Source organism: Eptesicus fuscus, chromosome 12 (assembly GCF_027574615.1).
Source record: "Eptesicus fuscus isolate TK198812 chromosome 12, DD_ASM_mEF_20220401, whole genome shotgun sequence".
Classification (NCBI taxonomy): domain Eukaryota; kingdom Metazoa; phylum Chordata; class Mammalia; order Chiroptera; family Vespertilionidae; genus Eptesicus; species Eptesicus fuscus.
In genome coordinates, this window is record NC_072484.1 from 51,382,827 (window position 1) to 51,396,545 (window position 13,719).

Here is a 13,719-nt window from a genome sequence, read left to right on the forward strand (position 1 = left end):
CATTCCATCATATCAAGGAGTTGATGAAGCTTATTATGGCCACTATGATTCTGACGCCATTCAGTTTTATTCCACTATGAGCAAGAGGTGCATGGTTCCTTCTTGGAGTGGGATAATCTTCTACAGGCCCACAACTTTTACACCCTCATTAATTTTTTTTTTTTGATATATTCTTGACATTGAATGAGGTACCTCTCCAACTCTGAACAAATCATAGTGTTTATGTTCTTCAGATGATCACATTCATTAAAAAAAAAAAAAAAAAAATGCCCTCCCTTGCCTTTGTCCCCAGGCGTCCATAAAAATGCTCTGTGCTTTGTTTGTGGTCACTTAAATAATAGGAGAGCTCCCCCTACTGATTGGCATTGGGGAATTAAGGAGGAGGGGCTAATCCCAGGCCCTTTGGTCTTGATAACTTCCCTAATGCTCCTGCACAGACCAAGAAGCAAATCAAAAGACAGCCTGTGTGACATTGGCTTTTGAAATACTTAAAAACATCAGCATTTGTCAGGCAGAAAGATTTTCATTTCAAAGTTCTAACAGGTTATTATTATTCCAAGCAATGGAGAGTTAAAAAAGGTTGAACAACTATAATGATGATGGTGGCTAATAGTAGCGAGCGATTAGGTTTTATTGTTTGTTTGCATAAAACGATATCACCTAGCTTTGTTTTGGGTTTGTTTATGAAACATAAGCTAATTAGACCATGCACATGACTTTGTTTTCTGAAAATTAATTAAGCTTTCCTGGTTACAGGGCCAGGATCACATCCCACACAAATCCTCCTGAGTTACGTAGGAGGTGAGCCTGTCTCACGCTGAACTGTCAGAATATTCTATCATGGAAAGAATGGGGTTTGGTAATGTGGTGTTTGAAAGCTTGTTCAAGTTGTAAAATGTTGGCTTCTATTTTTATTGAATCACTTAAACTTTTAACATAGTGAAAAAGATTGATTTAGCATACATTTCACAAGCCATTTGAAATGCATATTTTTGGGGAAAAATGCAGCAGAAGACATTTTCAGAACTAAAGTTATTGTTCTGAAGGGACAAAACCCATGAGTTAACTATTGAAATCATATTGTTTTGTCAGATTGTCCATAAAAACATTCAACATTTTACATTCGTAATTCTGTGAGGAAGCTCTAGCCATCTTCTTCAAATATACAGATTTATATACACTTTATTATTTATATACTCTTTATTATTTGGGAATATTATATACAATCTACAAAGAGTTGTAGAGGCTGTGGAGAAATGTTTTTATTATAAGAACCCCCAGTAGAGAAGCTAAAAGAAGCATCTGGAGAAGCACAGACTATAGTGAGCTTAATAAAAATGCCAGACCTGTGGGAAGAAGGGCTATTTTAGCAATTCATTCCATTCATATCTGAACTTGTTTTAAAAACAGCTTTATCGAGATAGAACATACATCTCATAATATTCTTCCACTTAAAGCGCACAGTTCAATGGGTTCAGTATATTTACAGAGTTGTGTAACAATCCACAATCAAATTTTAGAACATTTTCTAAAAGAAACCCTATACCCACCTAAACCCCTATCATGCCCTTCTGTCTCTTTGAACTAGCCCATTCTGGACCTCTCATATAAATAGAATCACATACTATTTGACTTTTTGTGAGTGGCTTCCTCCTTGGCCTAATGTTTGAGGTTTATCCTTGTAGCATGTATAAGGACTTTATTCCCCCACCCCACCCCCTTTCTTTGTAGTGACAACATCCAATACCTATTAATGATAAAAACTCTGCAAAGTATAAATACAAGGGAACTTTCTCAATTTGATAGGAAACTTAAAAACAATCTGCAGCTAACTTCATATTTAATGGTAATGAACCTGCAGCTCTACAGCTAAGATCAGTAACAAAGCAAGGATGGCCTTACCACTCTTTTACAACATATACTAGAAGTCTTAGCTAATACAATAAGACAAGAAAAAAAAATCAAAGGAAGGAAGAAAATAAAAATCTAAAACTGTTTCTTTTGTAGATGACATAATAATCTATATAGTAAATCTGAAGGAATCTACCAAAAAACTCCTGGTGCTAATAAATAATTATAGCATGGTTGCAGAATACAAAGTTAATATATAAAGTCTATGCTTTCCTATATACCATCAATGAACAAGTGAAATTTAAAATTTAAACATAATACCATTCACATTAGTACCCCCCCAAATGAAATACTTAGGTATAAATCTAACAAAATGTGTACCAGATCTATATGAGGAAAGCTACAAAACTCTAATGAAAGAAATCAAAGTAGAACTAAATAAATCAGAAGATATTCCTTACTAATGGCTAGGAAGGCTCAATATTGTCAAGATATAAATTCTTCCCAAATTGATCTATAGATTTAATGCAATCCTAACCAAAATTGCAGGAAATTATTTTGTGGATACTGACAAACTGATTCTAAAATTTATATATAGAGACCAAAAAAAAAAACAACCAAAACAAAAAAAACCCCACAAAAAACCCCAACAAAAACCCCACAGAATAAGCAACTCATTATTGGAGAAGAAGAACAGTGTTGAAAAACTGATGCTACCTGACTTTAAGATTTACTCTAAAGCTTCAGTAGTCAAGACAGTGTGATACTGGTGAAAGAATAGATAAGTAAATCAATGGAACAGAATAGGGGACCCAGAAATATATCCACATCAATATAGCCAACTGATATTTGACAAAATCAAAGGTAGCACAATGAAGATAGGACAATCTATTTTTATATTTTTATTAAAAAATATATTTTATTGATTTTTCACAGAGAGGAAGGGAGAGGGATAGAGAGCTAGAAACATCGACCAGCTGCCTCCTGCACACCCCCTACCGGGGATGTGCCCGCAACCAATGTACATGCCCTTGACCAGAATCGAACCCGGGACCTTTCAGTCCGCAGACCGACGCTCTATCCACTGAGCCAAACCGGTTTCGGCTAGGACAATCTTTTTAACAAAAGTGCTAAAACAATTGGACATCAGCATGCAAAAAAGTGACTTTAGGCACAGACCTTGTATCCTTCACAAAAATTGGGTCAAACTGGATTGTAGACTTACATGTAAAATGAAAAACTATAAAGCTCCTAAAAAGATAACATAGGAGAAAATCTGCATGATCTTGGGTTTGGCAATGACTTTTCCAATACAACAGCAAAGGCATAATCCATGAAAGAAAGAATTGGTAAACTTGATTTCATTGGAGAAAATATTTGCAAATGATGAATCTGATAAGTAACTTCTTAAAACTATATGAAGAACCCTTACAACTTAACAAGATGAACATGAACAACCCAATTAAAAAATGGGCAAAAGTTCTGAATAGTCCCCTCAGCTTAGAAGATACACAGATGGTAAATAGGCACATGAAAAGATGCTCCACATCATATGTCATCAGGGAAACGCAAATTAAAACAACAATGAGATCCCACCACACAAGTAGTAGAATGTCCCAAATCCAAAACACTGACAACACTAAGTGCTGGTGAGGATGTGGAGCACCTGGGCCTCTCCTTCACTGCTGGTGAAAATACAGAATGCTGCAGCCACATTGGAAGGCAGTTTGGCAATTTCCTTTTATTTTTCCATCCAGGATGATTTATCATTCAGATATGTAGGGGCACCTAAATAAATAAGAATCAATTTCTTTAATCCTAAGGCACACAGAAGCTTTGGGAAATAATGAAAGCCACTTGCTTTCCCAGGCCTCTTCATAGGTCTGAGCCTCAAGTTTTAACTATATGTTTTTGAATTTATTTATTTATTTTTCACTTTTATATTATATCTTATTTAACCCAATATATATAAAATATTTTCATTTTAACACAAAATCAATATAAAAGTATTAATGAGATCTTTTACATTCTTTGCTTTATACCACAACTTCAAAATCTGTATTTTATACTTAGAGCACACTCAGTTTGGAGTAGTCACATTTTTTTAATGTTATATCCAATAAACATTATTATTTCAAGAAAAACAATTTTAAATATAATAATAATATTACATGCAATAAACATTAATACTACACTAATAAAAGAGTAAGATGCAAATTGACTGTACCTTCATGATGTCCACCAACCAATCAGGAATGAGTATGCAAATTAACCCAACAAAGATGGTGGTTTAATTTGCATACACAGGCGCCGAGCAGCTGGGGGCAGTGCGGAACACTGCTCCGGGTCTCTGGGCAGCGTGGGAAGGCGGAAAGGCAGCTCCTGCTGGAGCAAAGGCGGTGCCGGCAGCCAGGGGAAGGAAGACCCATTCTTGCATGAATCTTCATGCATCGGGCCTCTAGTATAATAATAATATTACATGCAATAAACATTAATATTTCAAGAGAAAGAGATTTTAAATATGATAATATTACCAAAACTGTACTAAATAGTATAATAGAGTTTGGCAATTTCTTAGAAAACTAAATACTCCTACTATATGACCCAGCAATCTTGCTCATTGACATTTACCCCAAAGAGGTGAAAACATGTCCACACAAAATCCTGAACATGAATGTTTATTTATAATTGCCAAAACTTAGAAGCAACCACGATGCCCTTCAGTCCTTCAGTAGGTAATGGATAAATAAACTCTGGTACATCCAGACAATGGAATATTATTTAGCACTGGAAAGAAATGAGCTATCAAGCCATGAAAAGACATGGGGAACCTTAAGTGAATATTATTTAGTCAAAAAAGCCAATCAGAAAAGACTATATACTCTATGATTCCAACTGTATGACATTCTGGAAAAGTAAAACTATGGAGACAATGAGAGAATCAGTGGTTGCCAGGAATTGGCGTCAGAGGGGGCAATGGGTGATTTTTAGGGCAGTGAAACTACTCTACGTGATACTATAACTGTGGACTTGTGTTATTACACTTTTGTGAACACTCATGTAAATAAACTCTGGACTGTGGATGATGATGATGTGTCGATGTAGGTTGACTGATTGTAATAGATAGACCACTCTGGTGGGAGGTGTTGATAGTGGGGTGGCTGTGCATCAGTAGGAAAAGTGGTCTATGGAAATCTCTGTACCTCCTGCTCAATTTTGTTGTAAACCTAAAACATCTCTAAAATTATAGCTTTTTTAAAAATAGAATTAAAGCCAAAACATGATAGTTGAAAAAAAAATGTGAATTTGTTTGTAAAGTGCTTAGAACTATGGTAGCCCATGGTGTGCACCCAATAAATGCCAGCAATTACTATTGTCAGTCTCCCCTCAGAATTCTGATGAAGTTGAGCCCACTTCCAATAGTAGTCCATTTCCCCCATAACCCTGGGCAGAAAGAGTTAGAACAAAGAATTAAGATGAAAAGTCTAATTTTGTAGCAATAAACCTATTTTTTCCCTACATTCACCTCCACGTCCTTTCTCATACTACATCAGCATAGATATATTTTTTCTTCTGTTATCTCTCCTACTTAATCAACCATTTCTCTGGATTCAGCCCACTGGAAATCATTCTTATCAAAATTAATGACAATATATTTTAGCCATTTGAATGAACACACATTTTTACAATCTTTTTTTCCTTTTTGTCTGGGGGTGTTAAACTCTTATAGTTATTTAATGGTGGGCTAAACTATTTGAAATTAATTTGCATTAATAAAGGTGCTATGATGGAGTTTAGGTAGTAGTTGTTGACAATACTGATGTTGAGGAGCAATACAGAAATCACAACACCTGCATTTATTTCTGTTCCTGTAGTTACTGAACTGTGATATGACAGACATCTTGCCGAACATTTCCCAGTTTCAGCTTCTACAAATGGTAATAACCTCTAAGCAGCTAATAGGAATATCAAAAGGGCCCACTGGCGTTGACGTTAATATAGACTTGGGATTCCAAGCTCATTCTGTCCTGAGACGAATAGGTACAGAATAGGTAAAGAGGCCAAATCAGATAATTTGTAAAGAACTTTGGTTTACACACAGTGGAAGTGCAGAACCAGGTTAAAATAATGACAAACAACAACTCAAACAATAATGGATATTAACCTAAAGACATTTACTATGTGGGCTAGACATTCCTTCCCATTGGTATGTTATGTAATTCTCACAACCTTTTTTAAAGAAACATACTGATTCCCATTTCACTGATAAATAAATGGAAGGCAAATGAAGTAATAGCCTGAACAAAGTCATGCTGCTATGAAGTGAGCCTAGATGCAGAGCCACGACTTTCTGACTCTAAAGTTTTACTGCATTACTGTACTGCAGATGCCCTGGAGTTCAGGGACTGTGGTATTTGGAGTAACAAAACTTCTGTGGGTTGAGATCAAGAGGAAATTGGGATCCTAGCTCTGAACTGAGAGGGGAAGAAGGTAAGAGTCAGCAGCACAGGCAGAGCTGAGAGGTGTGGGCTGTGCGCATGGCGAGGACCTGAGGTACCAGCCCTCACCTTTGGTAGTTGGGACGCTGTGGCTCCACGTCACATCCTTGGAAGTCCATGTCCAGGCCCGAACAAACATGATCCTTTCACTCTTAGTAATGCCGGAGCTTGCCAATATATACTGATATATATATATTGCAATAATGACCCAGGAGACAATCTCAATAAGCAGAATAATTTAGTGATGTCTCCTTTTGCATGTGACATCCTGTTTTCTTGATCAGGTAAAAATATATTTAAAATGTTTTTTTTTTATAAACCATTATTAAAATAAAACACTTGAGCAATTGGTTAAAATAAATTCAACATTATATGTTTCTTAAATTTTCTAAGGAAGAAGTTTTTATTTGAATCAACATCAAATACGATGTACTTGAAATGAATGGCTCCCTTTCTATAATGATGGATAATCTATAAATTCTTTCAGGACAGGGACCATGTGTGAATCATGTCTTTGTCCCTAATATCTAGTTTAATGTATATTTAATAGTATTTTCTTAGTAATTTCTGAATGACTGAATCACTTTAGCTGTAAAAATGCTGCTATGAATTGTATAATGCTGATGTGTGAAAAATTTCTCTGTTGAGTATAGAAAGAATACAAATTGGTAAAAAAAAAAGACAATTTGGAATTTAATTATTAAAAATAAAAAAATTATCTAAAATTAAATTGAAAAATAGTGGTCCTTACATTTCTTTAGAATAAACTGTCTTTATCCTGACAATGTGTGGATCTCACTGTGGTCTAGCATATCAGACTTGCATTCTCCATTTTAATTGGTTCCAACTCTTTGCCACATTGCCTATTTATCTATCAACTATCTATGTACCATCTATCATCTATCTATCTATCTATCTATCTATCTATCTATCTATCTATCTATGTATCATCTATCTATCATCTACCTTCTATCTATCTGTCTAATCAATCTGTACATTTAATATAATTCTGGTAGGGAAATTCTCTACAATATTGTCTTGGAAAATTTTAGAATTGTGACATTTTAAAATGAGCATTTTGTAATCTCATTTTAATCAAAACCAATATGATAAATCATATATGTCAAGTAATAATAGGCTGAAATTTTCAAACCAAATACTAAAGTACTTATTAAGATGCACTCATGTTTTCATTTGACATGACTCAAGTTCCTGCTCCATTCTTGATTTTGACTGGGCCTATATGAGGTGTGACATAGTTGTCACTTAGGGAAATGTACTGGGAGAGAGGAAGAAGCATTCATGTTTTGAGAATTTGTGTACCTAAAATGGTGGGGATGGTGCTGATGGGGGAGCAGTAGGAATTGGAGTAAAACAGAATTTGTTCATGGACACTGTGTGATGACTTCATTTTTTACTTCTTTTTAAACATATGCCAAAAATTAGTATATGGGGAATATGGGAATGAGGTCAAGAATATGTTTTATTATTTACTTTACAAAATACTTAAAACACAAAGGTCATGATGTAGACTGGCAGGTACCAGAGTATTATTCTAGAACATTAGCTCTACACATACATTTAATGGTTTCAAGTGCACACTATTCATAAACTTGTCTACACTTGTTCAAGTCAGCATTTGTCAAGCCCATGTGGCAGAGACCGTATTTTTCACCAAACCCATGGCATCCTATGGATCCTGTGTTCCAGCAACACACTTTGTGGATTCCAGAGAGCCACAAATGAATGCCAGACTCAGATTCTATTCCTCTACAATGCAGTTTCCCTTGTGTGTGTACCACACTCACCACACACACATATCACATAAGAATAGATTCAAGTCACATTGTAAATATTTCTCGGTAAATAATTTCCTCTAGCTCTTAATTCTGAAACTCTTCTGCAAATGTCCTGAAGTTTGCAATATTGTTCCCTACTAACACCTTCACCCTGTTTGATTGCTTCCTATTCACCCCACTGGAGAGGGAGGGATTCCCACCCTAAATAGTATGAGATGGCTGAATTCATGGCACCTGAGATAGGACAGATGAAACCAAATAGGCGGTAGTCATTAAACATACCCACAGGCCCAGGGAAGGATGCTGCATGCCAGGCATGCCACCTGGGGATCCCACTCAAGAGCAGAGAGAACCAGCAGGTTTCTGAGAAGCTGGCTTTGTAGTAACAAAAGATAGAGGTGCCCCAGGTTCCTGTGGGAGGATGTGATTGGCTTGTTTGAATAATTCTGTGGACTGGCCGGGAAGTAAAACCTGTTAGTAGAGAACTGGGAGGAGCCTGCCTGGTTCATCTGACATTGGAACTGGCTGGGTGGGGAGTCTTTCCCTTTGGGTGTTGGTCATATTGGTGAGAATAGTGGAGCTCCTGGTTAAATTTTGGGGGCCCTATGAGATGCAATGATGTCAAGGCAGCCCATGAAATTTGAGATCTCACCATCTCACCTCCCCGGGTATCCTGAGGTCTGTGCCTATGCTCAGTGCCCTCAGCATGTGGTCGAAGTGCCACGCGCCCCCTCCTTCAGGCAGCCTGCCCCCCTCACACACTGTGCTCGCTGTCCCAGTACCAGATCGTGGAGTGGATTCACTGGGCATTCAGTCAGCCAGGTTTTGTCCAGTGGAGTGTCTGGCTATCCCCTGGCGCTGTTCCTTGCTCCCCTCACTGATGGCGGCTATTACGCTTGATTCATTACATGCCATTGATCTTCGAAATTTTGATGAATGGCCGGGAAACCTGAAAAGTTCAGAGTTTGGCTTTGGTTCAAATGAGCACCCAGAAGTTCAGATGCTTAATTCAAGCTGTCTAAGTCTCTTGGAGAAGCAAATGTGGTTATGCAAAATTCGTCTGAAAAATCTCCTGGAAACAGCCCCTCTCTTGGAAATTCCTGGTATTTCCTGCTCTTACTTAGGCCACAGACTATAAATGCTACAAAGACATTATTTCTTTCTCTCATTTGTTCTGCTCATTTACTTCTGGCCAGAGCCCAGGTTTCTAGGTTTTGGGGGACAGGTAGCAAATCATGGTGGGAAAGTTCAGGGTGGCATTGTTTGACTGTCGTGGTTCCACCAGGCGTACATACATTTTCCATGCACCTGGGCACACAGAGAGATGCAAGCGCATCGGCTCCCAGGGTTCTGAGTAAAGAGTTGTCTATTTATCCCTGGCAAACGGACTTCCTTTTCAGATCCACGAACGTGCTAGTGCTGTGTGAATATGCAGGCGTCATCAGGACAAAGCAGCGGGTGATAAATGACAGTGGGAGAAATTCCCTCCAAAATGCACAGTTAACTCTGCTCGGCTCTCCCCTGATTAATTCAAGCAAACTCGCCTGAGAAACAGATCATTGGAGGGCTTCGTTCTGAAGGTCAAAAGGGATGCACACTCACAGGTCCACAGGGGAGGACTCTCCTGAAAAAGGGCTCTTGGATGAGAACATTGAAGAACCTTATCTATTCCCTGCCCCTAAACACCCCTTCTCAGTCCAGACCAAGGGTTGGATCATTAGCCAGTTCAGCTGTGCATGCTGAGAGTTTTAGAAGAGACCAGACTGGATATGGCAAAATATAATTCCACAGGCTCCCCTGGCATTTGATTGCAATCTATGCTTTGTTTGCAGTAACTGATCTATTTCAATTTCTTAGAGCCTCCAAAATAGTAATAATGTATGCATTACAATGAGATATTCTATTAGGATTTGGATTATTCTGCACTATTTAGAAAATGAATTACAACTTCTGATCGTGGATATACACATGTGTTTCAGATATGTTGCAAATACCAGGAAGTATTAAAACCAGTTTTGCCCAGAAACCCTGCTACTCATTATCCTGGTTTAGTCTTCATTCTGACATAGATGCTTCACCCAGATGTAAATACAGGAGAGCTGGTAATAATTCATACTTTGCCAAATTTCAAAATTGTTGGTTTTGAGTAAAACAAAACACCAGGTTTCCAGTTTCTGCTAAGTGAAAAAAGAGATCCCATATAAACAACAAACATTGTCATGGTATTTATAATATTGCTATAATATGCCATGTCATGGTTCAAATTTGACAATTGGATAATAAAACACATAGTATCCTTGGAGTCTAGCTACACATTCTTCTAGAGGGGAATACATAAATTGTTCACTCAGGAAGCAATTAGCAAATCCTGAATGACCCTAGATAGTTTGGAAGATCAATGGAAGAATTACTACATTGATTTTATTTAATAATTAAGTTTTAATTATTTGAAATTAAAAGTTAATGTTTAAAGGCCCATTTAGCTCCAGTTTATCACTTTTATAAACATAAAAATTTTAAATTTCCTTCTTTTATTTTATATTAAAATATAATATTTTAAAAATCATAAGTGCTTTAAAGGCTAATACATGGGCAAACATGTAGAGAAATTTCTGTTCCACACAGCTGGTGGGTTCCATCCTATTATACTGATATTATACTTGACTAATTTATTAGACTGTTACAATTTCTTTTTTCTCACGGTCTTTCTATGGAGGAATTTATTTAAGCAAATGGACTCTTACTGAATTGGCATATAGCCATCTTTTACACAAAAGTCTACTCTATGAGAGTGTAAAATGGCCTATGAATGGTAAACATAAATATCCTCTAAATCCTTAGCTTCCTCTCTTTGGATCTGAGATCTTACAATCAGTCAGTGGCACTTGAGAAATTGTGACCTTACTCCCCCTTTTTTTGAACCATTGTCTCCTTAGATAACATGACCTTAAGGTGACCTCATGATTAGCACTATGCACAATGTCTGTCCACAATGAGTTCAGAGGTACCCAGGTGGTTAAAGAAAGCTTGTTTTGCCTCCTACAAATGCAGGAATCTTTTTTCAGCTAGTTGCCCTTTGTCCCTGATGCTCATGCTTACCTTTCCAGGTAATGACCCTGCAAACAGTGGACGCTGTGGCAGGGCAAGAGGGTGCTGGAAATGCACACAGGAAAATGACCTCCTGGTTGGAGGAAAGGTTACCAAGTGCCAACCACTGTTTTAAAATCTAAAATATAGCTTCTTCAATGCAATTTTTAGAGTAAAATTAAGAAGTTAGGAAATGACTGTCTCAGATATCAACTACATCTCTATTTTCAAGCTTTTTCTTAGAAATACTAATGGCTCTTAAAAAATCATATCTGTAGTTTTGCCTCTAAAAAGCCACTAATTATTCAGACAATATGTAAGAGGCATAAATATCTATTGAAAAAAGTGAAATAAAAAAAGCAACTTCTGCTCAGCTGTTGCAGTCAAATAGAGAGAGGCCATATGAATGTTTACAAGAGAGGCATAATTTTATTTTCACAAACATAATTACTATTTTTTAAACAGCACCATACACTTCACCATTGCACTAATTCGATGGGCATTTCTGAAGCAGAGGTTGGCTGAGTGTATGGCAGCTTCAGCTATGCAACACGGCTCTGAAAGACTTGCCTCTCACACAGGTGAACTCTCTCTATTCTTCTCAAGGGTCTCTGAAGAGAAGGAAAAGAGTTTATTACAAATTTGGTACCCAACTATTTTCTCTCATTGTAGAAGCCAAGATAGTGTCAGTATTCATAATTTTGTTCATTCAGTGAAAATTTTTGGTAACCATTTCCTGGAAATTTAAGAAAAGGTAGATACCACTCGTGGGAAATTCATTGTTAGGTAGCTGGGGATTCATGTTGAAGAAGTGGTGCTGAGCACTGGTAAAGCCATCATTGTCAGGCGATGGGCAGTCTAAGAAGCAGGAAGATGCTTTATGATGTCAGACGAATGGTATACCAGATGGCCTCCTTCCCTTTCCACCATGATTCCAGGAGGGAATTTGATATGAAAAGCTTCAGGAGCAGAAAGATGGTGTAAGGCTGGAGACCTACCCACATCTTGCTCTTCTTCCTTCGCCGCCCGTCACCGTCTCTCCTCCCACCCTGCCTGTTGCACCATTTAAACTTACGTCTGTTTTAATACTTCTAGAGTCTTTGCTAAAACTTTAATCCTGGCTATCATCCCAAGGCTCAAACATTTTGTTTCATCGACCATTGATTCTGGGATTGAGACTGTGAGTTTGAATTAAAATCAATAGGCGATGAATGACCAATATCTGTATACCTCTTGGTACCTGGAGACCCCCAAAGTGCTCACATCTCTCAGTATGCAGGTATATGCAATTCTTCCTAACAAAACATCCACATCTCTCCATGAACTCACCTGTTTTGCTTCCCACAGGTATGTTAGAAATGAAAACATCCCAACTCTGCTTGACGGAGGACCAGCATAGTGTGGAGCTGCCATCAGACAGTTCCATCTCCCAGCATGGTGGCTCTCCACTAGCTGTCGTCTGTGCTCGTCACCAAGAATTTGGTTCATGCTGTGTATTCCTCATCTGACATTAGCCACACCTACCCTTACACAATCAGTCCATCCCATGCACTTTAGCATTAAAAGATTTGGGGCATGAAAAGTAGGCCTTATCTTGATTTATTCCCCCAAACTTCACCATCCTCCTCAAATTTATCCTTTCTTTCAACAAATACATGGAAATTTCTCTTTCCAGCATCAGTGTAACAGTGAACTCTGCCACAGAGTCATTTGCATACACTCAAACCTTGAAACAAAGCTGAGGGAGCTTGAAATATCACTTTTACTACCTGCTGAATATCACATGTATATAATTAAAAAGCAAATATTCCTTTTTTCACATCCCTGAGAGAACAAAACAGCATGGTGTAGATTGTTGGAAAACAAAGAGTGTGGTCATTCACCTCATACTGCTTGCTCTGCTGTGCTATGAAAACTTTATATACAATAAATATAAAATATAAAATACAACCCAGGTTAAAGCAATAGAAGCCATTTCCACAAGTCATTTGGGCCATATCCTGGTTGCCAGGAGTGTTCTCCTCCTATGCTGACAACTATCCACATTCAAGGGAGAAATACCTGTTAGTATTACTTGGAAGAACTTTGTCATGTACAGTGATCTTGATCAGACAACTCTTGGGTAGAGGATAACAGGATTGTTTTGGAGGATCAGAACTTAGAAAAATGAACACATGCCTAATTTTTAATAAGCAGTATAGTGACTATAGGCTTAGTTTTGTAATATAACTGCAATAAAGAAAATATAAAAACTTTGTATGGGATTTTCTTGTGTAAATTTTTCTGCTGTAAAATTTTCTCTGGGAATGAGGGCCATTCCAAATATTGCATATGACCTTTTCAGGACATTAGTGTGGCCCTCGATACCCACTTGGAGCATCTTCTTAATCAAATCATAGAGTCTCAGGGCTGAAAGGGATTGTAAAAGGGATCAGTCCATCCAACTCAATTTCGGAATCCACAGTATGGTACGACTGGCCAAG